Genomic DNA, 27,005 nt, shown 5'->3' on the forward strand with positions numbered 1-27,005 from the left:
CGCGACATCTGACAAAAGTCAGGAATTGAATTCCTTTCCACGTAAAACAAGAACAAAACATTTCTGCCTTTTATGACTCCGGATTAAAATTGTTTAACATGATGAAGATCATGTCTGATAGCGATTTTAAGAGAAAGTTACTCCACACCAATCAAAGGGGGCAAAAGGAATATTAATTCTGCTACTCTCCAAATCCCCCTTCCCGGGATTTTTGTTAGATGGCCCCGATAGCCCCAACCCAGGTGATTTAAATAAGGGCGCAAGGGGTGTGGGGAATTTGGACCCGTGAGCTAATGCAGAGGTTCTGTTGGTAGTCACGCAACAATGACTGGAAGGCGCTGTAAAACCCAAAAATTAAAAACTCTAACCCCACAAAATAACCCTCTACAGTTCCCGTAGAGCAGAAGCAGCCACTAAATTTCACTGAGTCGCGAAAGTTCGACTATTTTTTTAACGGTATGCTAACCAGACCCTTGTCGTCTATAATTGCATTAATAATCAGGTCACACCTTCGAAACATCCTTGCATGCAATCGAATCGTGTTATTTGCACGAAAAATGTAAAGTCACGCAAACAGTGTTAAAACATGGCACGGAACCAGGGTCACGGAACTGCGGACAGACCTGCAAAAATACGGTATGAGCACGGTACGGTACACGCTAGAGTCAGACCAACATTAGCAGCGCTCTTTTGTAGAATTGCCTGAAGTGCTACATAAACGTAGACAAGTACTGAACTATGAACTTAATATTAATTCCATGTAATCGTTTCTCGCTCAGACGCTACTTTACATGCATGCCTGCTTGCTCACTGAGGAGATACAGATACATATTTCTCATGCCGACTGAACTTCTCCACATTCTTTAGTGTGACGGAGGAAATAGATGGCATTCCATCATCACGCCAGGCACGCGAGTAAAGTCCAAACACGCCAATGCAGATAAGCTGTACATATCTGTGGCTGATCTTACAATTTACTGAAATCGCTTGAAGCGATAAAGAGTGTCTGGAAATGCCCAATTCATCGCGCTATTCACGCATGACAAGGTGTCTGGAAAACGATATGAGATTTTTCTTTCTGTTGCACGGAGATCTCACGACACACCCTAATATGAAAAATATGTAATTTTGCAAAATGTCGAAAAACTAATAGTACCAAACACGAAAGTACTGCTGAATAGCCTTCATCTGGATGGTCACACACTAGACTGCTTCATTCAGACTTTAAAATTAGACACTTAGTTGTTTATCACCTGGAAGCCGATACCGGTAATTTGCCGGTACCCTGACCGCCGTAGCGATTTTTACAAACTTTAACAAACGATGAATCCTCCTTTTGACTGTATTATTATTATTGTTGTATTAGAACTGGAATCTTCAGGTTGAAGATAAAGTTAACAAAGTTATACCGGCAATGTAAAAGCTGACGTTTCGAGCATTTGCCCTTCATCAAAATGTTCCTACGTTCTTAAAGTGAGAACTGCTTTTTACAGCAAAATGAAAGGTACCACCTAAAAGTACCCGATCTGAATGTGTTACAGCACATGAACAACAAGTTCACCGATATTTAAAATTTCAATCTCGACACACATCGTTTTCCGTCAAGACTGGGTGTTGGAAACTTCAATGCAAATTCAATTAGCTTGAAATTCTACCTATTGATCGTCCTGCAATGTCATTTTCAGATCTTTTTTTTAAAGAACGTTGAAATGAAAAAGGCATGCATAGAGTTAACCTTGCCTAGCAGCCAATTCAAGCTGCAAACAGCATTGTCAACACCTTACTAGCTTAACTAAATATGGACGTGCACATGAAAAATTTGAATGCATATCAGTGATTTTCTGCAATCTCACTGTTTTTTAAAAATAGGTACATAGCAGGAAGATATTCAGGCTCAAATTGTCCTCAGCCCAATAACAAGCATTCTTAGAAAAATTAAAAAAAAGTCCACTTTTTAGCTTCGCCCTTCCCAATAATTAAATTTATATCTTCGGGTAGCAGAAAGTTTATCGATATTTAAGATAAGTAATGTGTCAAGATGGTATCTGATCAAAGACCACACAGGAGTTGTAATAAAGTCCCTCCTGTCAGCCAGTGAGCTTCGGCGGGAATGCAAAGAGATGGCAAGCGAAGAACTCCCTTGGCAATGTTCCCTATCTGAGCCACCACGATTAGTCTTAACCACTCATAATTTCAGTGAGTCAATCCCCATTACTAGTAGATATCTGATCTACTGTGGAATCAGGAGCTCGAAACGTCGAGGGTAAAATTGCAGTGACCCAATTTTAATAGTGAGGCAAAGCCAAAGAAAAAGGGCGTTTGGTTAGAGTTATCCTAAGGTTTGTGAAATCGATGCTCTGAATGGGGATAAATAAAATAATAAATAAATGGGAATTTACAGTGGCTTCTTCCACATAATGGCTTTTCCGATTCCACTGATTCCAGATTGGAATTTAGTAATGTCGGTTTTTGTGGAGGGAGGAAAACCAGAGAACACGGAGAAAAACCCTCGGAACAAGGACGAGAACCAACAACAAACTCAACCCACATATGACGCCGGGTCCGGGAATCGAACTCGGGCCACATGAGTGGGAGGCGAGTGCTCTCACCACTGCGCCAACCCTGCTCCCGATTTCCCACCCAGAAAAATGATACAGGCTAAATAGCTATACGTGTTGCTAGTAAACTTGGCTGAGATATTCACACTCTGAGAAATTTTTGCCATACCTACTATCAGCACTGACCACTGAAGCCAAATCTGAACCACTGAAGCCAAATCTAAAACTATAAACTATCTGAGCCAAGAACCTACTGATCACTCGACCCCTAGTCACCCGTCATGGAACCACCGCCACCTACCTATTATTCTTTTTTCAACCTACCAATCTGCTCTAGTGCGACACCTCGTTGACTATGTCAACCGAGAGTATGTACTACACTCAATTGCAGAGATTTTCTACTATCAGCACTGATCACTGACAATCTGACTGAAGCATCTCTTCACTTCTGAGCAGTGAACCTACTGAACATCCAGATCACCCTGTCCCCGCTGGACACCGAGCCCTCATATTTTTTTTCCACTTTGCCGCCCTCGAGCCTCGTGGTTTCCATGATATGTTCTTACAGCATAACACCCCTGATCCTATACCTATGATGTCAGTATCCATGTATGATTGCTATTTTATATGTTTTTTGTTAAGATTCTCCTTTACCTGCCAATCTTAGTCATTCCATATATTCACATATCCATGATTTACCGCGTACGAGTTGCTCTCTAATAGCATCCTTCTATCTTTTCACAATTTCTACCTTTACAATCTTTTTTTTTTTTTTTATTATTTTTCTTTTTTCCAATCAATTAATCATTACTATCCCTCCATTGATCTTTTTCTTTTTCCCTCCGAATGTTTCATTCTCCTTTTGCTTTTTCAGTTCAAAGCTACCTTTCCCTATTAGTAATGATTAGTATTTTTTTATTACAAAATTTCTTCACTCATTTACCCTTCAAACTTCGTTTTCTTAGACCTTCCCCTATTGTTTGCTATTGGCTCCATATCACCTTATTCCTTCTCTTGTTATTGAGTTTTTTTTTTTTTATTAAATTTTTCCTATATACTTTTCTTTTTTTATTATTATCCCAATAACAACAGCTTTACCTCATTAAAGTGGAATACATTTTTATTTTTTTAGCCATCCTAATTTTTTTTAAAATTCAGATCCCTTATCGACCCAGAGATATTCAGGTTTCGCTTATATAATATTTTAAACATATCCCTTTCTTTCTTCAATTGTATAGCCCAAGCGATTGATCGTCAATTTAATAGATTTATACCTTTATTCCATTTTGAAAGTTTATCCATAAAAATAATCAGCGCAACTTTCTTTATTTTTTTTTTTTCAATTTGAGACCAATCATTTTACTCAACGCCTTTTGCTTTTAACACCGAGCCCTATTTAGCCTTGTTCAATACCGAGCGAATATGACCCCATGACTTGAGAATAGGGGTGAGTCGAGCCTGTCATTTTTTTCACTTCTGCATATTTTTAATTTGCTTTATTTCCACAAACGCTGTATGCAATATCATGCCTCATCGCTATTTCATCCGTTCTGCCTTCGGTTTTTGAAATATTTGAATATTTCACCTGTATTTGGATCATATTTTACTTGTTTTTCGAGAGGATTATAAGGACCCAAAAAGGCATAGCCATGGGGTACCCAGCCGGTTTTGGTTTTGGCAATTTCCCAATCAATTTATGTATATCAAGAGCGCCTCTTTAATAAATTTTTTTTTCTTCCTGCATATTTGACAAACTGATTTTTCCATAAGCCGACCATTTTTAGCTTTTACCTTTTTAGAGTTTAATGATTTGTTTGTTTTTTACACGATAGACAATACGATTGGCACATTATATATATTGATTAGATATTTAATCGCAATAATGATTTATCCATTTTCCATTTTTATACTCACTGAAATTGCATTTTGGGTCGAGATTTTCATTTTTATATGCACCAGCGGGCTTCCAAAAATTAGATGTCTGAATCCCGCTTTTTTTATTAAATATACCTTTAGCAAAGTCACCGCGCCAATATTTTTTAAATAGATCTTTATCAGCTCCCGTACTGATGATACCCGATGCTAAGTCTTGAGCCTGTTGAAAAAATGGAATTTTATCACCAATCTTTTTGTTAATCTTTTCCAACTCCTCGTCCTTTTTTCTCACTCAAAAAGAGTTTTAGTAATACCACAAGAACCTTCATATATACATTTTTTTTTCTATATATTTTAATAATATTTTTTTTTTTTCACGTACAAATACGATTTATATTATATATATTACGTTACATATTTTTAAATAATTTAATAATTTTTCATTATTCATTTATATTCAAACACTTCTAATAAATTATAATACGAATTCCCCTTATTCATTTCGTTAAGAAAGTATAAAGAGAAGTATCCGATTGTTTTTTTTTCTTATTATTTTTTATGTATAATTAATTCTTCTTTTCGTATCGACTATTCTTAAATGGAGGCATACCAAAACTATCAAAATAATTATTACCTTATCTTTTACATAAGTTCAACCCAATGGCTACCGCTTATAAGATGGTTCAAGATTGTAAATAAATAATGCTTGTCTATGGTTATGTGGTACTCTTTCATCCCTTGACAAAACATCACTGATTGGGATGCTTAAATATCTGCACCATTTTATTAGATCAAAATTACTCATCGGTATATTCTTATGAATGTTCTTCTTACTTTTTTTTTAAGATCTTTTTTTGGAAGCACCAATCCGCCTTTAAGAAATTTATCATATTCAGCCCACGAACCAATATGGAGGACTCTATAAGATAATCATCTTTCTTATTTTAGTTTAATTTTCCACCGTTTTTTGATTTTTTCCTAATATTTGTGGTGAATAATAAGGGTTTTATTTCATTCCTGTCCCTCCTTGAGGGGGAGTGACTTGAATTCCTTTTCCAATCACCTTTCGCATTTTACTTATTTGTGTTTTAGATAAACTCAATGTAATCCTTTACCCTCACTTTTTACTTTATTATGCCGTGTTATTTTTTTTTAAGGTATAACTCAGTATTCCCTTTTTTATTATGCTTATCAATCAATAAACTCACTTCACTTGAATTTTTATTCTCTGCTAGCTTTTTATTTGGCCTTCTTTAAAGGATATATTTAAATATATTTTGTGCTTATCTTGCTCTATATATAAAGTGTTAGATTAAATATTACATAAAAATAAGTTCATTCCCAATTTATCAATTTTCTATAAAGAACTACAGCATAATAAGTCAGTACTCAATTGATTTGTATCAGTCCGATTCCTTATGATTTTAAATGAAATAGATAAAGGAAATATTAATAATTTTTACTGATTTTATTTATTTGATATTCTTGAATTATTATAATTTTTTAAAATCACAATATACTTAGTTTGGAGAAAATATGCCAATTGCACGAAGGTAGATATTCAGCATTCACCCGCATTTTTTAAAATATAAAATAAAGATATTTATTTTTGCAGATATACAAAAAATTTTTCATTTTTAATAGCTTTATATTATCCCAGAAATAGCAGTTTTGGTATGAATTTTAATAAATTCTCTTAAATATTATTTTTTCTGTTAAAAACTACTATTCACTAATTTTTGTCCTGCTGATGTAAAGTTCAAACGTGGTAACCATAACTGAAAATCTAGAACAACATATCGTTTTCATTACCCGCAACTCTTAAATAATTCTCTTCATCATTTAGTGTTTATTTAGTTCGATTTGCATAGGTGGTATCATTTTATCGCGGAGTTCTTGAAAAATGGAAAAACGATTTAACGGTATACAAGCATATACGTCTTTTGATTGTGAACACAATTCAGCTCTTTTAATTGCTCCTACTTTTGGGGCTGTTGTCAAATTGCCCGCTAATACAGCTCTATCGTCGAGATACCAATTGAAATTGTAGCTACTGTACGGCTATAGTCATCAGAAAATTCAAGCAATCCTTTTATGAAACAGATTTTATGCAGGTCATTACCATCGTAAGGTTTTTTACCTCCTGAAGTTATCATAATTGATTTATAATACTGGTACTATCATTTATCGTTGACGTTAGCGCAGGTTTTTCTAGAGCATTGACCGCATTTCGATCCATCAGCCTTTTTCTCAAGTTTATATTTCACGATAAAATACCCATTATACCAATCAAACCAACTAGACCTATCAGTCATATTGAATATATACCCTGTTTTTTCCTGATATAGCCCATTTGCAGGTCGAATAATGGGTGTTTGCAGATTGAATCGGAGATAATCAACTTTTTCAACATTTTCTATGCTTCTGAAACTCATTTATATTATTAGATTAGATAATTTACTTCAATTGTGCTAATCGTTTCAAAATAAGATCCCCAGCTTTTTCACTTCTATTTAACACTTTTAAACTTTTCTTTTTGCTTTGATTATTGTGATTTATTGAGATATTTTACCATTTTTTTAGCATATTGTCCGATATTTGCTAAATCATTAGTTATTAAACCTGATTTTATGACGATATTGATATAAACCTTTTTAGTTAAATTTGACCACTACTCGATTATTTATATATATTAATTTCACCTAAGATATGAAACGCCGTATCGATTCATTTAAATCAATGGGATCGGTTTATTTTATAAACTATTTTTATTTTTGAAAATTTCAACCCGGTTCAATAGTAAAAGGAAAAGATCTCGAATTTTTGACTAAAAAAAATAATACATCTTTGATTACTTAATGATCGGTGAGTTAAATAAATAATAATATCATATCAACAGATGAGTAATATCAGGTTTTATATGTTGCTTCAGCTGATAAAATTTTCTATCAAAACCCAGTATAATTAAAGTCTGATAAGATAAATCTAGCAAATTTCTTATTTTGTTCTAATAATGATAAATCAAACGTACTTAATTGATAATCATCACCTTCTTTACCAGTTTTTTTTTAAATAAGCACAGAGTATGAATACATTCCATTAGGATAACATTTTTAAAACTTTATCACTACCTGTTTTTTTCGATATCTAATCTTATTATTGGTGAATGAAGCCGAAATATTATACCAGCTATACGTCATACTGATTATTTCGTCCAACGCCATTTCATAATTTTTATTTGGATCTAGGAATAAAGGCTGGTCAAGATAAATTGTAAAATCATGTGCTTTCTGATTATAATTATTGGCTTGTCTTTTCGCCCTGAATGAACTAAGTATTAAATGCTTTTCCATTATATATATTTAAATTAGATAAAATAGTTGTTATAAATTTTTTCATATAGACGATTTGTAATTCTTTTCACTCTTAACAGTTCATCCAATATTGTAATACCTTGGTTTTTTAATTCATAACTCGTATTCCCAGCGTTAATGCTTCCGCAAATTATATCCAATTTTTTAATAAGTTTTTCAGGGTCTCTGTAATAAATAGCCTTATAATTATGGGCTAGACCACTTCCATACCATCATCGTCTTCTCTATCAGAATCAGGCGCTGTCTCCCTCCTAATACCCTCTATCTTATCAAATAAGCTTTTTTATAGCTGTTTTTTCTTATATTTAGTTTTAGGGGGGCTTTTAATTTTTTTGATTTTTCCTTAAATCCGAAGCTGAGAAAGGAACTTTGTTGTATTCCATTCTTTGCTTTTTTTGTCTAGTCAGTAACAGCTGATCTTCGATTCTATCAATTTTTTTTTAAAATCTTCGGATAGTCCCGACAGCTCATCATATGACTTTCCTTCATATTTACCTGATTTGATAAAATTTTCACCACTTTTTGAGAGCTTCCCTAATAAAACGTTGACGCGACGCCTTTCTTCAGCTAGATATTTGCGTTCATTATCTAATTTCTTTTGATCAGCCTTTTTGAAAGAGCTAGGTGTCCATTCTTTTCTCTTCTGTGTTGTTGATGGCTCAAAATCAGACATTTCACCTTCATCTTCTTTCTCTCATCAATTGTGGTGGTGTTCAAAATTGGGATTTCATCTTCATCAATTGGTGGTGGTGGTTCAAAATTGGGCATTTCACTTCATCAATTGGTGGTGGTGGTTCAAAATTGGGCATTCATCTTCATCAATTGTGGTGGTGGTTCAAAATTGGGCATTTCATCTTCATCAATTGGTGGTGGTGGTTCGAAATTGGGCATTTCATCACCCCCATCTTCTGTTCAATTGGATATTCTGAAGAGGATCACCCCCTTACCCCTATTTTCCAATTTTTAGTTTATTTTGTCGAGACGAGATGTTACTGTTAAAATTTTTAAATTATTTTCTAAACATTAAAAATATAAAATATTTGATCTCAACTTCCTTTGTCAGCAATTTTTTCCAAGTAATAGATAAATATATTAGTGTAATAATCTTTCCAGAAGTCTTCAATTTAATTTAGAAGTCTTCATCAGTTCAGATCAGCGAACAGGCAAATAAAAAAAAAGAAAAAAAAAACGAAAAAAGAAAGAGAGATAAAATACCAAAAGAGATAGAAGAAAAAAAAAAAAAAAAAAAAAAACGTGGTAAGAAGAAATAAAATAAAATAAAAGAAAAAAGAAGAAAAGAAAAAAAGAAGAAAAAAAACCCAGGCAATCGAAAAAAGATCCAGAGACGCGAAGAAAACGTAAAAATGTACCCTAGAGCAAGAACCGAAGCAGAAGAAAGCACCAAAAAAAGTAGAAGAAAGTAGGTAAAAAGAATAAAAATACTGAGGGAAATGAAGAAGAAACCGTAAGAAAGCAAAATTAGATAGTGAAAGAAAAATAAAATAGAAAAAGGAAGAAAGAGAGGGAAAGACAAATAAACAAAAAAAGGCGAAAAGTAAAAAGGAGAAGGGCAAAACCGAGGAAAAAAAAATCGAACAATTAAATATATGAAAACAGGAATTAGCAAAATTTTTATTGAGAATAATTCAAAAATAAGGAAGCAACACAATAAAGAACAAGCGCAATGCTAAAATGACAAAATGATAAAACAAAAAAATCATATATAACTAAATATATGACTGAACATCGAAAATGCATATTTACATGGAACCATATATCAAGCGAACTTACTGAAGACCAAATTATAGAATTGAAAGCTTATTATCAAACATATCATCGAAAATGTTGGGCTTACAAGCAGGCTGTTAAACGTTTCAAAAAATGGAAATTACTAGGTAACTCTTTGTCTATTCTCTTTGCATCCGGCTCCCTTGCATCAAGTATTGCTACAGGAGGTGTTAGTTTGGTTGCAATTAGTACAATAGCGCTTTTAATACAAGGCTGGATGCATCACCAAAATCTCGATTTAAAAATTCAAAATAGTACATATGCATATCAGAGCTACCAGCATTTACTCAACTCAATTAAAAACACGATGAGATGCGGTGATTACAATCCGTCTAGCGTCATAATTTCAATGAAGAAATTGACGATTATGTGACGGATACCGGTCCGATAATCGACAAGTACCTACGAAAATATGATAAGAAATTTATTGATGATCCATTTATTCGCCAAAATTAAAGACAAAATCTCATCCAATACAATTGATAAAAGGCTAACGTTTTCTTGTTTGTGCTAATTTTGATAAATTCACAAGGTAGATTCATCATCAAAAAAAGCTTTTAATTATGAATTTGTTGATATAAGTCTTTTTCTACCTTTGTTTACAACAGGAATAGCGGATTCGATAATATCAAACACTTTATAAATCCGATTCCTTTGATCACGAGTCAATTGTACCCTATTTCCATAGCAAACTATTTAGATATTTTAATATGTACTCCGAGATATACCGATTTTCGCCGAAACATACCAAAAAACAAGTACCACTGAATAACAAACAGAACCAAACCGCAAGAAGACACAACCAATCCTCACTACAGCATGCCAGCACCTTACCACAAAGTGATCGAAAAGGGAAAGAAAACGAAAAAAAAAAACAAAACCACGGCCAGCGAGAATAAAAAAAAGAAAAAAAAAAAATAAGAAACACAAAACCGAATAAAACGAGCCAATAAGAAAAAAGAAAAAAAGAAAACAGAAAAAAAGAAAAAGAAGAAAAAAGGGAAAGGAAAAAAAAAAAAAAGAAAAAAAAAAAAAAAAAAAAAGAAAAAAATTTAAAACCCGCAAAAAAGATAGAAAAAGAAACAAAAAGTAACGGCCGGAGAATCAAAAGAAAGTAGAACGAAAAAAGCAAAATCGAGAAAAAGAAAACCCAAAGAAAAAGAATAGTGAAAGAAAAAATAACGAAATTCCTAGATAAAGTCGTTGTAAATGAAAATAGTGACAAAAAACAGAGTAGTGTGAAACGACAAAGGCGACCACTCGTAACCAAACCAAAACCCCAAAACAAACCAATAGTACCAATAAAGAAACCAACAAACAAACCTAAACCCAAACCAAAAATAAAAAATAACTATCAAACAATATCCAATGATTACCTAGCTGATGCTAAAAAAATGGGTTTTTCATGGATGAATTTGGTGAAAAAAGTAAGGAAAAGATTAAGGACGGGAGAAGGAAACTAGTATGAAAAAATAAAATTAAAGAAAGCAAAAATAAATAAGAGTAAAAAATAAGTAAATGAAGAAAGATTGAAAGAGATAAATAAAAAGAAAAAGATAAAACGAAAAAAATGAAAAAAAATAATTTAAAAGGAGTAAATAGATATATGAAAAAAGGAAAGAAATGATAGAAATAATAGTGCAGAGAGTAGTGCAGGGCCCCAAAAATTAGATGATAAGAGTGAATAAATATTTTTAAAAAGCATAAAAAAGATTCAGTATTAGTATATGATACCAAAAGAAAAGTAAGACAGATAAAATAATTTTAGTATAAAGATTGTAATAGAAGGTATAAAAGAAGATTAAAGGTGATAGCAGTGTAGTTTTTTAAGAGTGAAAAAAGTTTTTCAATTCAAAGTTTATCAAAGTATATAGAGATGCCTCAAAAAAAAAAATAAAAAATAAATTAAGTATAAGTAATTTCGAATAGTATTCGTTGAAAAGAGGGAAAGAAATTTAATAGTTTTTTATGTATAAGAGGAAGCAATTAGTTAGTTTAAAAAAAGTCAGTATGAGATAGAAGGTGGATAAAATAAATAAAAGATATATAATAAAAAAAAGTAAAAAATGAGTGCTGTTACAATTTATTGAGATGTGGGAATTAATTAAAAAAGGATAAAAGTTTTCAGAAATTTATAAAAATATTGAATAGAGAAGTGGTGGACCTAAACCCAAGGGATGCATTTTCGGAGGTAGAATAAAGCACAAGTATATTAAAGAATAATACGGAATACGTAGATTTCAACCCACTGTCATTTATAAAAAATCCCATTGGACACCCTATAAAAAATATCCCAGAAAAATACGATAAAAAATGGTATGGATAATAAAATTAAATTTTTCCACAAAATAAACTACCAGTAATAAGAAAAAGCTGAAAAGCTAATGTTCCTTTTATATAGTGCAAAAACAAAGCAACAAGAAAGATGCCAATAGTGAAATGAACAGCATTATTGTACATGGACAACAGATGAGGCCAATAAGGCCATTGAAAAAGGTATAAAATTATAAAAATATATGAGGTTTGGATTTTGAGAAGTCACTAATTATCAAAGGATATTAAAAAATTATGAAGCAATGAATACAAAATATTTTAAAAAAAAAGAAGAAATAGAAAAAAGTGATAAAAATAGGTAAAAAGGTTAGGAAAGAGTTTTAAAGTTTTAAATGGAAAAAATCGTATAAAAAGTTTGGAAAAGTATAAAATGTTAATGAGTACACAACATTCTTATAAGTAAAGAATCTTTTTAGCTAGCTGATAATTTATATGAAAAATACTAATAAACAGTTTTTAATGATATTATTAATCTCAAAATAGTAAGGTATAGAAACAGGCGACATGTTAGGTGATTTAAAGATAGTTAGACGGTGAATTATAAATAATCATTCATTTAGGTGGACCAAAGAATTATAGTTTATATATGGTAATAATAAGCAAAAATTGTTATTAAGGGTTTCAGGCTAAACCATAAAATTCTCAGATACTAATCACGCAAATATGATTAAAATTGTAAAGGATGAAATAAAAGAGCTCACATTAGTAAATGAAAGTAAAATTACAAGGCAAAATAAACAAATTGTTAACAGATATGAAGAAAAAGTATATAAATTTGATATGACAAACGAGCCATTAAAAATATCAGATAACTTATAGAAACATATCCTTATGGATATTAAAGACAAACACAAGCATAAAATAAACGCACCTTAATCAAAATTTTAAAAAAGGTATAAGAAGTTTTTTTTTTTGGAGCAAGGGTTGAGTTATGGATGATTTTTTCAGGCTTGTTTTAGCTTTTTTTAGGGTTTGATTAATATTTTTTCAATATTTGAATAATATTTGAATCCAGATTTTTTTCTATATTTGTTCTTTTTGTAATCCATTTTTTTGTACATATTTTGGACCCAATATTTGGACCCAATATTTGACCCATTTTTATCACCATATTTGGACCCAGTACTGGAAAGTAGTATGTACTATATCTCTAAGGCAAATTTGCCTTAGAGTGTAGTACATTACTACTCTGGAGAACAACGCAGTGAATGTTCGCTTCATTTAATTAATAAATTAGCCCCCCCCCCCCCCAAAAAAAAAAAAAAAAAAAAAAACACCTTTTCGAGACTATCCCTATCTGGCACTCAATTCATGTATTTATTTTTAAAAGGTTTGACCTTCCAGTCAAATTGTTCCAGTCTCGGGCAAAATGAACACACGAACGAGAAAAACTGGTTTCAAGAGAAGAAGACGGTAAGCTAAGGCGATCTTTTCTAGTGTCTCTCTGTGCGCAGATGTTTGCCAGCAATCTATTTCTTGCAATTCCTTTGTTCTCCAGTGTGAGGTCTTGGAAAAGCTTTGAAGAGCGCTCAATCTCCCCTAAGTACCAGACTAGCTGACAGACATCAATTTAAAGGTGGGACATTTGATAATTGAACAAATGGCTCGCAGCTGATTTTTCAGACGGAGAAAAACAAAATTCCTCACCACACACATAAACCGACCTGTACCAAGTGTAATTCATTCCGAGTGATGCAAATAATTACATAATTGGATATGAACTGGTTAAATAAATACTGAAAAAATCTTTGCGGGTTTCCTGCACGGGCCGAAAAGACGGGCCCACTCTTCAAAATAAACTGAAACATGCAGAATCTGGTCTTAAAATCGGCTTAGGACTGTACGTGCCCAGGCATTGATACAATATTTTTAGGTGATAATCGTCTTTGTAAACCTCAAAATTGGTAATCGAGTTTTAACACGCGTTTTGGGGGAAATCTTATCGCTAAACTTTACTTTGTAGCGGTGTCGGTGAGATTTGCGGTGTCCAAGAAAAACTGAGAAAGTAAACAACTAAAATGGGTATAAATAAAATGAATGCCAAGTGCAACTTTCTTTGCTATGTATATGGCTCAAATTAACTGTTACAAAATTAAATACACGACTCGTTTAACTCTTTAAAAGGATTAGATTTCTTCAGTCTAATTTCATTTACCAAACGGATGGTATTTTGATTACCTTTGTAGAAAATTTGGCCTTATGTCTTTTGTCAGCTTAACTGTTTTTGGCTGTTTGTCAGTGGTCAGATTAAATGGTAAAAGGTGGAGACATGACTTGTCAATAAAAATTTAATTTTTGGCCGTCAGTCAAACAGTTCTCAGTGAATTGACCACATCCATTATGACTGTCTTTTAACTAACACATAGCTGCTTTCCTTTACGATCTGAAAAAACAAAACAAAAAACAAGCCTTTGCAGGACTCAGGCAACTATCACGTTTGCGAGCAAGCAGGCTCGGCACTCGGGGAAAAGATAGGGGGATGGGGAAGGTGGAGGAAAAAGAAAAAAGAAAGAGAAACAGGTTCTATTTCCCTCTCTTTCTCTGTCAATCCCCCTCTCCCTTGATCTTCCGGGGAGGAGAGCTTGCTGCCAGGCTAAAATCAATTTAGCCATTGTGATGAACAATGCAAAAGAAATAATCAAATTGCGTAGTGGTGCTCAATAGCCATTAAATGTCGACATACCATAATCATTCACCTTCCCGATAGTCATTGTACGGAACTTTTTTTTAAATACCTTTTGAAGAATTTGATTTTTTTACACTCTTTAACATGCCAATGATCATGGGATGTAAAAGTGCTAAAAGGCACTCCCCTTAAAGGGGTCCTTAAACTGTACACTGGAAAACTAAGTGAAAACTTACATGTAAGTGAAGTGAATGAATTGGGATTTTCATTCCTTTAGGAAGTCAAGCAGACATGCACGCACGATTGCATGACTTTTTTCACCAAGACATAGACCTAAGAGTAAATACCAATATTTTTTTTTTTTCTATATTTGAAAGTCTTGTAGAATGATTATTGCATTATTGCACGAAGGAAAAAAATTTCCGGTACTATACAGTTAACCATTATGAGAGCCGGAAACGGCAAATTTTCCACCTCGAAAAAAAAAATTCTTTCTTAGTCTTGCGAAACGACAAGCAAGGAACAAGAGGGCACATCGTCCAAATTTTGCCGAAGTTTCAGCTGCTGTTTTCGGCAAATTTTCGTAGTATTGTTAGGAGCCTCCGATTCTAATTATTCCGATTCAAATACTCTCCGAGCACTAACGAGTACTTCCGAAAGCTGTACATGGCCCGTCAGCTCGGCATCGTGTCGTTTAGCAACTTGTCACCGAAACTGCGGGCTCATGCCGCCAATCTCACAGAAGGGGTGTAAATCGTGCTCTCAAATTTGAGAGTTTAATTTAAATTTTAACAAGTTTATAGAAGTACTTCAAAACTGGCACGAAACTTCAAAAGGATGCGATATAAAGCGTATCCACGTGCCGCAATAAGAAAAGATAATTTCATTTTGTTAACGCTCTTGGAAAAAAAAAAGTAGGTGGGTCAGGTCTACCTTAACAGTGGCCGGAAACCAAATCAAAACCTTTGCGATTGTTTGTCTAAATTACAGGAAACGTGGATTACTCATTCACCTTTTCAAGTGCAAAGCAATGTGCATATATTTCCTACGGCTATTACAAAGGTAATTTTAGCAGCACGGGTGTCTTTGATGCCGACTCGGAAGTTCTAATCCAATATAGACATTGTTATTTCTGCTACAGCTTGTTACATAATACATAAGCTGTGTTTATTAGCAATTCTGCGTAAATGTTATTAATGTTCCAAAGGAAACTATCTCGTCCGCACTAAAGTTCGTTTAATCTTGTTTAGAAAATGTTTATCGACTTTCAAGTTTCAATATATAATGAACCACTTCTGTCAATTAACGAGTTGAACCCAGCCAACAAATCTGTACAAGGATGCCGAGTTTACTCAAGAACATCACAATTCTAGTTCTCGAGTTTCAAAGCCAGGTAGTTTCATGTCGTAGCATGAAAATTTACTACTGCATTATGACTGATTAAAGTAATCGGTACTCAATGAAATATCAGATTTATTGTTAATCAGTTATCACCACAATACAACGGAAGCGGTAAATCCTGACAAAAAATACTTTGTTGTACCGATATATGTAAATTTTTATTTCGTTATTTTTGCACCGATCGATATCAACAGCTCGTTCTGGTTGAAGTATCTCTACTCTATCATGGAAAACTTTAAAAGGGACCGACTTCACTGACATGAAATAAACAGGTTGAGCGGACTGGGGAGCAGGGATGGGGCAGTGGTGACAGCGCTCGTTGTTTCTCGTCTATGCTCCGAGGGTTATCTTTGGTTTTCCTCCCTCCAGAAGAACTAACACCTCAAAATTCCAATTCGATCGGGAATCCGAGGGCCACAGGTTTGTCAGTTGAATGACTGTTATGTGCAACCCTCGAAAAACAAAGTTTATTTATTTATTGTTAACACACCCACAGCTGGATGTTTCTAAATGGTTACCCAAGTTTACATCTATTTAAGGTCGCGGGGGACACCTTAGCCTCATTATTATGCATTTATTTAAAGCGTATGCACGAAGTACAACGACTGACATCGGCAACTCTACGAGATATTCATGACTGGATAAAAATATGGGTGCGTGCGCGTGATTTTTTTTTTAAATAAATTCCTGTTTCTTTGATATTTTAACCAATTTAAAACAACGTTTGGCGTTATACGGTTATATACATTGTTGTAAGTCTATGAGCTAGTTTTTATTCAAATTTGAATGTTTCTGCAACTCAGAGAAATCTCAATAATATTCGGCATGAACAATCGTGTCCTTCATAAAAACGCATTGTTCTCATCATAAAAGCGTGGAATATAATTACCATAATTACATCTCTCCTTTGGAAGCTGATCGTGTTTTGGTCGGGACACCTTCGGAAATCTCAAAGTTTGGACTTTTCCGACAATTTTGTGGCAGAGAATACAGCGCGGATACAGAACTTCATTACTTGCCACTGCAGATAGGTAAACTATAGATATTGTAGTGTGTCATAACAGAGGCGGAATTTTAAAAGAGCGCTTTTAGAAAGAGGTAGAAGGCATTAAATTAAAATTTGCGCATTTAAACCGCCACAACTTGGTGGCAAATTTTAAATTAAAAAAACCGCTTCTGTTATGACACTCTAGAGATATTGACTGATTAGTTTTTGACAAGATCACAGTGTGCTGTCTCCTACTCGTTCCGCAAACTCTGCCACAAAATCATATTCTTCCCAATTTGGCACTAACGTGGCTATTACATCGTCGTTAAGAAAAATCTACCAAATAAAAGATGACATACATAATCTTTTATCATTTCTTTATGTCTCTGTAAAATTTGAGCTTAATCGCACCCAAAACTGCCAAGAAATAAGTAGTAAATAAAATATGAGCGGGAGATCTGTATGGGCTGTTACAATGGCGAGCCGATAGGCGAGCCATTGTAAACGGCCATACAGATCGGACGCGAATATTTTATTCTACTTGTGAAATGAAAACAATAAATTGAATGCAAAGTATTGTTATGCGAATCAGTAGAGATCTGTATCAAAAGTTAATGAATACGAATTAGCTGAGCAGGAGTCTGTATCAAAAGTTAATTCTATTGTTTGATTTGTATTGGGGTTTACAGTTGTGTACATGTGATCTGAATACTGTACTGGGATTGGTTTGCACCCTCATGAATAATCAATGAATTTTACAAGAGTTTTTAAAGATGCAGGTCAAGCAAAATTTTGCTTCATGAATTTATTCATGCTGTAGGTATCCCCCGCGACCTTAAGGTAGCAAATAGTCACTCTTTTTTTCCTCGGATCATTTCGTCATACAAAGAACTAGTTTAACTTTGATTCCTTGTGGTAGAGGGAAACATGTTAAAGGGCTTATAGACAATGCTTTATCAGTGGGGCAAAAACCAAAAAAAAAAAACAGGAGAAATACTTTTATTATATAAACTGCAGTGGTATAGCGAGTGGTAGCAAATCGAGAAAAATGGTATCACACATGTGGATAAAAATGATATCCACACATGTGATATCATTTTTGACCAATCAGCTCGCAGAGTTTGCCGTGTTTCAATGCTCAATAAGCCAAATTTTATCGATATAAGTCGAAAAATCTTTGGATCTTCCTCGGCAATCTTCAGAAATTTTTGGTAAAGTTCGTAAAATGTTTGGAATCATTCATACCACTTTCGGACAAAATTTTGAAAATCTTCGGAAAAATGGTCGGAAATCTTCGGAAAACTTTCAAAACATCGTAATTAGTAGGTTTATATAATAAACAGAATACATGGTTGCTTGGATATATGAAATTTATCTTCTCGTGTTCAAAACCAATATCTCACTCGTTCGCTGCACTCACTCGTAAGCTATCGATTTGAACACTCTAAGATAAATTTCATATCTCCGCGTAACCATGTAATCAGTATTATCCTCTATTTTAATCCTGTTACCACAATAATCCGACAAACCTTTTTCAATACATCAATCTTTATTTTAATTGTTTTAACTTTAAATACATCATCTGCAAATACATTAACTAAGTTCCTTTGAAATGGAAATAGTCTTGCCTGCAAATACAAGAACATACTTTCGGTTAATATTATCAATGTACACACTTCCCTCCCCTAGTAAGTCCTTCATACAGCATTCCTGGGTGGTAGTGTGGTCAGACAGTTCTGGCTTGTCACAAAGTGACAAAGGGTTTATCGTCACTGTCGATATGATGGGGAAAAAAGTTGTACATCATTCCACACATTTCAACTTAAAAATAGTTGTAAATATACTTCTAATTCTATCAAACTAAACTTACCAACTTACATTTCTTGAGACTTTGATTTTGGACAACTTGATGCCTGCAAAATTGAAGCAACATTTTGACATTAAATGATAATTTGATATGTATCATGTAGAATAGCTTCTTTTCCATCAAAACCAGTCAGACATCCAAGGAATTAAAACCATCAGCAAGATGCAATTATCTTTCTGGTGGAAACTGCGAACAAGGCTAACTATCATCATACTGGTTTTGATGTTTTAATCTACATTGTTGCACTACTTGGATCATTTGTAAGGTTTTCCTGGACAAAATAGGAGCAATTATTTCGCAGTCAAAACCAGTCAGGGGATTGAGAAATGTGAAGTCAGACATGAATTCAGTCAAATTGGGATTTGATTGTCACACTAGTAATATCAAGAATAGAATTTTGAACTGAAGAATGAAATCAAATTTCCATTGATGAATTCAATGAGTCATCACTGGGAACATCACTTGTCTAGTGTAGTTTTGATTGTAAAGGATCGTTTGCCTTATTTTTCCAGATCAATAGTTTAGGTTTTAACCTTGTAAAGTGAACTTACCAGCGTCTTTGCTGCTTTTCAAAAATCTCCTTTTCAGTAGTTCAAATCTTAAACAAAAAATGCTAGTTGTTACAAATAATTTTAATTCCCACAAAACAACAAACCACTGTAAAAGGCAACCAGTCAGACATCCAAGGAAATAAAGCCAACATTAAGACGCAATTATCTTTCTGGTGGAAACTGCGAATATGGCAAAGAATCATCATTCTGGTCGCAAATTGTTTCTCTGATTTACATCAATAAATTTACTTACCAGAACACAACTTGGATGCAGTTAGTGTTTGAGCCGTTCAGCATTTTTTCTTGAGAGTAACAAAGCCCTGAAATAAACTGAAAACAACTCTTAATCAATAAATCTTGACTGACTAGATTAATAAAGTGAAAAGATTTTGTTAACCAGTCAGACATCCAAGGAAATAAAGCCAACATTAAGATGCAATCATCTTTCTGGTGGAAACTGCGAATATGGCAATTAATCATCATACTGGTTAGACGTGAACTGCAAAAACTCTGATGCTGGCAGCAACATTTGCGGTTTTGATAGGACATCTTTATGCTCCATTCACCTTACCTCACTACACTTTCTTCAACATTTCTTGATGCTTTGGTTGCAGACAACAACACATCAACTGAAATTTAAAAACAATTCCATTGTAATGTAACCACTGATAAATTGCTACATACTGAAAGACTGATTATACTTGGCTTTAAACAATTTGTTGTAAGCTCACAGTTCCTTCAATCTTGCAAAGAACAGTGCTGAGATGAAAACAAAAGCTACAAAACCTAAAGCCTTTGAAAATAAATTCCCTCACTTTTCACATAACAGAAAATACCCCTGGAACAGACTTGAATCCAAAATGAATCCCTGATGCAGTCAGAGAGGTTTGGCTTGGTCACATAGTGACAAAAGGGTTATCGTCATTGTCGATAAGATGGGGAAAAAAGTTTCACTCATCACCCTGCATCAGTTCTGTTTCTTCCACCTTAATGATATCCGTATTTGTACAGAGGGAGAAAAACTAACCTTTAGCATATCCAGAAAGTTGCTGCCCAGTTGTATTTTTTTTTACTTTCGAGGGGTATCTGCAAGAGATTTTCATCTGTTAAATGGTACAATTTTCAACAAGACACGACTGTCACGAAGCTTTTATTGGAGAGTGTCAGACTGACGTGTCATCTCAGCATCATTGATATGACAGGGATAACTGAAAGTTTCTCATCACAACTCCCCATGTTAAAATAAAAAAAACTGCTATCCAGTAAAGCTCTGCATTCCTTTCCTTTACATACCTTTTTGGTCTACATAACTGAAGTTATCTAGTGCAGTCGTCAAGCTACATCCTTCAACAAAATCTTGGACACGTCACTGTCAGAAGGGGATTGGGTTTTCAAATGCATCTTCCTAAAATAAAGCAAGACAACCAAGTTACATTATCTTCACAAAATTATAAGATTATGTTGTCTAACAAGTATGGTGCAAGTTACTTCAGAAAACAAATGCGTTCAACGTGCAACATATTGCGCACTCAAACAAGAGGTGTCAGAAAGGGGTTTTCATCACAAGTAACATGTCTATATAATAAAGCCAGCCAATTTTTCTTTTCAAAACATAATTTCTCACCTGGTTGGAAATTCACAAATGTCACCACTTGAATGGACCTGAAGAAAAAAAAAAACAGAACATTCCTCAGTTAAGATTCAACAATAGTACATTAAAGGCTGTTGTTGTTCTTGTGATAGATTCAGAAATGACATTTTTCTTCAAGACCATGTCGTTCAGAGACTCTAGTCTAAAAGATTCATCATACTATCACTTAGCTCAAATTCTAATCATCTACTAACATTCTGTGAGCAACACAAAATTCCATGACCATACTGTGATAAAATAAAGTTATTTATTCGGTTGATTTACATTGCGGGCCTCTCAGGAAACAGAAGTTCACTTCAACAGGATTAAAAGTTTGCCATCCTTTTTTAGAGGTTTGTTAATTTGTTGTCATGATTATGAATGACGGCAATGAAAAACACAACTGTTTATTGCGTTTTGAACTTTAGAGTTCTCCTTTTATTGAAAGGTGCAGTAAATATCATAACGTTCTTCTTTAAAGAAACTGCTTTTTTTAGTGATCTGTTGCTGCTAGAAACAAACCAAAAAATTCCTTACCATTGGAGAAGAGAAAACAATTCCCATTGTTGCCGATTTTTATGGTCCAAGACCTCCACACCAGAATACTACAATAGGACAAAAAGAAATAGAAAAAAATTAAAATAGATTACAGTATCTCTACGATGCTTTCAAGTCATGGGAAAAGCCATTTTGTAAGTGCTTTCTTGAGACAAATTTAATAAGCAGCCAGACAAGGCATGGTTGGCCCATTTACCAGCAAGCAGCTCAATGTTTCCGCCGTTATGTGTTCTCAGTCACCAGCCTCAGACAAATGCCTCGATTCGACATCACAGTTACAAAGAAGCTACACAAAACGTGATGCTTCAAAGAGTAATCAGGCTCGTCATCTTGTGTCATCACTAGCTGGAACAGTGAGAACAACTGGCTTTTGGATCCCATGTCCCATGCTAAACATGTCAAGTCCCAAGGGGGTGGAAACAAACTTCTTCATCAGTAAGAAATTATAAAAGCGAGCCTTGAGGACCACGTGTTATTCAAGCTATTTCTGCATTTTTGTCGAAAAAGAATATGCCATTGCATCCTTTTATATTACCTCTTTTTCTGTAAATTATGAAGAAAATAGCGAACTGGCCAAATACTTGCATTGTGATCGAGAAAATTGAACGCCGTAACATCGGTAACAAAGCCTAATTCGAATACCGCATCCACCGATTTCAAACAGTCAAGGCTACATATTTTTATGGGAAACGAAATATTACAGCTTTCCTTTTATCTTAGAGATATCCAAGAATCTTTTAACTAGATTTTAAATATTTTAGGAACGTTTCGGTCGCGAAATGCTGGAGCCATTTGGTGAGCACGTGGCGTGAACGATTCATCCAAAATGAAAAGTTACAAAGCATTTTCGGCCTAAACAACCTTCAGCCTAAGCTTTATGAATCTCTAAGGACTTCCACACTAGTCTGAGTATCTGTGGTAGATGTTCCTATATCGAGTCAAGCTAAAAATCAAGACTTACCACAAAATAAGCCTCCACTACTGTCCGCCATCTTTCGTACCTCGTGCAAAGCCGTTCTACAGACCGCTTTTATACCGACAAACATGTGATCAAAATGCAATGCAACGATTGGTTCTCGAATGTGTGACGAATATCGCTACTGACTTGCGCACTGACGACACAAGGGAGGGACTGGGTGCAAGTATATGTTCGGGGGATTGTGGGAGAGGAGGGGTGTATATTGCAATTTCTTCGAATTTGAAAGCGCCTAGCTGAACGGATTACGGAATTATACAGCCATGATGCCTGAGAATGAACGATATTATTTTTACCAAGCACTGAGTAATGTTTAAACAACAACAACAAAAAACATTGAAAACGCTGAAAACGAACGTGAATTTGCAAGGACTACCGTGTACGCAGGCGCCGTTAGTTTCTAGCGCGCGTATGCCTTGCAAAATATTGGAATTTAGATATAGTCCCACACCGTTTAATCAGCCTTGCAATTTTTCCACTTTACAAAAAAACATGCATTTTTTTAGTGTTACCCTTCAGTGTCTTGGCTCTAATGATGAGCGGTATGGTATGCTGCGCTGGCGTTAATCGCTAACTTCGCTTGTCCATCGCAGATTGCCTTGGCAATACATGTAGGTCAATTTCGATATTTCAAATTCTCACTTGGCTCAAAGGAAAACAAAAGAAATTATTTTTCTACCCCTCGCACCCGACGTGATACCTTTTTTTTTTGTTTTTTTGCGAAGCCTCGGAGCCAAGTAAGGTCCTGATTATTATGGAGAAGAGTTGTCCTGGTAGGAGGGTTACCCTCCATACCGAGCCACCCGGGACGAGAAAGCTTTTCATGCACATTTCCCTATAAATAGCTGCAAACTGTTTACCGTATTTATTCGACTAAGCGCCCTAGGCGCTTATTAAATTTTTGGTCCTTGAGGGTGGGCGCTTATTCGAGGTGGGCGCTTATTCGAGGCTGGGCGCTTATTAAATTTTCACGATTTTCAGCAAATAGCAAGTTTATTTTTGTAACAAAACAATAAAAAATAACACAACGTAAAGGTGTACTTAAGCAGAATTTTAACTGCTCATTGAAGGTTTCTGTAAAATACTCAGAAAACTCGGTCATGGGGCAAGTCTTCTTAAAAGTACTTAGTCAATTTCAACAATCAATACTCCTCTTGCGCACTTTAGTATTTTTGTGGGGTGGGGGGTGGGCGCTTATTCGAGGCTGGGCCCTTATTAACTTTTTCTACCTTCAGGGTGGGCGCTTATTCGAGGTGGGCGCTTATTCGAGATTGGGCGCTTAATCGAATAAATACGGTATATGATATGACAAATCGCGAAGTTGACTCGGGGGGGGGGGGGGGGAGGGCCACTTGCTTTGAAGGTAGGGACTCATCCTTTTTTCACGTAAACACTTTGGCTATTTTTGACACGCCTACCAAACAAACTCTGGACATACAGAGCATGCATAAAACTGGGAAGGTCAAGTTTTGTTCAATTTTTGACCCGGAAAGCCGGCAGGGACAACGTTTCCTAATCTCGTTCCCAGATCTCGCGCACGAAACCCGCGAGATCTGGGAACGAGATTAAACGTTTCCCATATTTATGCTCGGTAAAAGATGGCTTCTAAAAGGGGAGAGGGTAGCCCTCCTACAAAGGGCAAGTTTTCTTCATATTAACAGACCCTACCAATTTTAACATATCGAAGAGCACGACACAAAGTAAATGCCCTGGATTAAGATTCCAACGCAACCACAAGAAATAAACTAAAAGTTTCCACAACACTTTTTGACAATATTTAATTCTAATGAACAGTAACGAATTACAAAATACGCGAGAACACACTAATGTATGAACTAATCCATATTTGTTTTTAATAAATAAATTACATTAATCTAAGGCTCTAGGACATAAATTTTGCACCAAAGTTGGCCTCTCAAAATCCAAAACTATCATTATATACAATACTTAAAACGTTCATATAAATCTCTTTTAGCAAAATGAGAAATTCTTTAATAGGTAATCTAGATATAAAACATTGACAAGAAATACTAAGTATTGTTCGCTGAAAATTACCTTCACTGGTAAAATAATTCTATTAAAGTAACCAGTACAATGGTTGCGGTCCCACTTGAGGGTATTTATCGAATAACGACCGCAACTACAGTACTACAACTGTTACCTCGGTCTATTTCGGTCCGTGTTCACACTTTGTGCCCGAGCATTGATACCTGGGCACCGGCAAAAAATGGCGTCGTGTTCACACACAGAAAACCGAAGTACCATTAAGTGCCCGAGTACAAGGTTGAGACCTTGTTCTCAATTATGGCGTGGGCACTTGAAAAAAATGCATGTTAACATTAGTGCCCAGCGAGAATCGTACTCGGGCATCGTGCGCCGGCACCAAGTCTGAACACCAAGTCTGAACACAGCCTTAGCTACAATCATTATGTGAAAATGCATATGTTATCAATGTATAAGGTGTGAACTTCCATGTAGTTACTTCGATATATGTTATATTAAAAACTAAAGGGATCACATTTACTTGAAACTATAGCTTTTACGTTGTTTAAAAGCAAATTTCATTCCACTTTTCCTCACAATACGCTGAGATATCTATCAAATCAAGTTAATGAACAGAACAACACTTTAAGCGCGCTCTAACTGGCTAAAAAGCTAAAGATACTTCGAATTACTCACTGGTCGATTGATGCCATTAGAACTTTAATTCCATCTCAAGACTGGTCAAAGAGGAAAGCATTCGATGTCAATAAGATTAGCAAATCAAAGTGCACAGACCTCGAATAGTTTTTACCTTGTAGTTATGCCTATGTGCTACTAAAAACCAGCCTTACTACCGTAACTGCAACAGAAGTTTAAGAAATTTTTTACTCAAGCGGCTGCAAAAATATAGGGAAACAAATACTCAGTCCAATGTTGGTGGATAATATGCGATGTTAACTTCAACTTAACTGAATAAGTTAGGTCAGTTTAGACTAAGAATCGTCCATCGTAATCGATATTTTTAATTTAAATACTAGCAAAATGTTTGACGACAAAAGTTAGTTTTTATAATAAATGGTCTGATAATTTACTTTGTAAGAAAGTACGTGGCACAAATTTAAAAAAAAATCAAATTAACAATGTTTCAAAAGCGAGCGATGCTTACTACCGAAATCACTAAACTGTTAGCACCCCGGAAAAAACGCTCGATCGCATTTGAATTTTGGGCTTGCTCACGTGACCATTTGGAGCGGCCGGATTGGTCACGTGATATTTTCGCGGGTTTGTTTTTGCTTTCACTCCTGGCTGAGTACGAAGTGAAGGGATATTATGGAACAGGTTTGCACAAGTGTGGAAAGTTTTTCGCCTCTTCGGCAGAAGACTTCAATTTTTACGGATTCATAAGTAGGAGTGGTATCACCAAAACATTTCAGGATATTTAAGCTGCGATCAAATTCGTCTTCGTTATCTTTGACGATGAGAACTGCTACCTAAACTTCATAGAAGACGGCATCATGGGCGAAGTGTTCAGACCACAAGAGACAAACTACAAATTCTCGAGGACTGTGGTATTAAACCGTTTTTCGTGTGTTAAAAGTTGCATGTTTGGGTTGATCGAATTTTCTTTCAGATTATTCACACAGATAATACGATACGTTATTTTTGCTCAGACAACGTAACTATAAAGACTCTTGAAAACTGTGATTTTCAGCCGTTTGCATTAAGCTTAACATGTTTGTGTTAGTTGCACGTTTGTGTTTACATAAATCGATAACTTCTGTTTTGACATTGAAAGATTTGAGACCACGATTTCAACCAAACTCGGGATTTGTATTTACAGAAATAGAGATGTGTTGAAAGCGAGTTACTAATTACAGAAATATGAGAACTGCAATTTTACAACCCACCAACTTTCAATATTTTTGTCTTTATTTGCAACATTACTGTACTTACTGAAATATTTGTTGTTTACCAATTAAAAGATGGTTTGCGTTAAATTATTATTTTCTCTTGATTATATATAATCTAATGTAATATGCTTCAGGTCTAACAGATTAATACCGCCGGTTTCTTGACTTAAATCGTTCACGGGTTATTTCGTGACTGAGGAACGCTAAGCGATTTACAATCAGCCTTTACCAAAACAACAACAGATGAATAAAACTGAGTTAAAATATACCTGATACTCAACATTGTGGAGAAAATTGGCTTCATCTCCAGTGTATAAATTGGACATTCGATACTGGTTAGCAATACAGTGTTGATCAAATGAGAAACAACAAAGCCTGTTCCATTCGCTCGATTAGTTGGCTGCTGCTTGTAAGTTATCGAAAGTCTACGTTTCATCAGCAGTTAAAGTAATCTAGTTCTGGGTCCTCCAGCCTTTTCGGTTGATCCCTAGCTGCAGCGAGGGAGATTTTTTCCGTTTGACAAAAGGTCTTCCATATGTTTGAAACGATAACACCGCACCGCTCACTTTGTACTTTTATCCTGTTG

General features: G+C 34.8%; 1 long non-coding RNA gene and 1 other non-coding gene across 5 annotated transcripts in view; both read right to left on the minus strand.

The window, feature by feature from the left end:
• The window catches only part of LOC144633927 (uncharacterized), a 47,675-nt gene extending 25,096 nt beyond the window's left edge, over window positions 1–22,579 (minus strand). Inside the window, exons 1-10 of one of the 4 annotated variants that reach the window (XR_013567120.1) lie at window positions 22,512–22,575; window positions 21,530–21,597; window positions 20,987–21,024; window positions 20,656–20,767; window positions 20,390–20,448; window positions 19,934–19,991; window positions 19,616–19,692; window positions 19,363–19,409; window positions 18,815–18,857; window positions 18,475–18,572 (exon numbers count right to left, since the gene is read on the minus strand). This is a non-coding gene — a long non-coding RNA (uncharacterized LOC144633927). Of the gene's footprint in view, window positions 1–18,474; window positions 18,573–18,814; window positions 18,858–19,362; window positions 19,410–19,615; window positions 19,693–19,933; window positions 19,992–20,389; window positions 20,449–20,655; window positions 20,768–20,986; window positions 21,025–21,529; window positions 21,598–22,511 lie in introns of those variants that run through there. The other 3 variants (XR_013567121.1, XR_013567119.1, XR_013567122.1) reach the window with 3 other exon arrangements.
• On the minus strand, window positions 21,105–21,177 carry LOC144634103 (small nucleolar RNA SNORD52). Its single transcript, XR_013567159.1, has one exon. It is a non-coding gene; the product is annotated as a small nucleolar RNA SNORD52 (small nucleolar RNA).
• Window positions 22,580–27,005: the final 4,426 nt, after the last annotated feature.

This window comes from Oculina patagonica, chromosome 12 (genome assembly GCF_052425735.1).
Source record: "Oculina patagonica isolate OP01 chromosome 12, crgOcupat, whole genome shotgun sequence".
Taxonomy (NCBI): Eukaryota; Metazoa; Cnidaria; class Anthozoa; order Scleractinia; family Oculinidae; genus Oculina; species Oculina patagonica.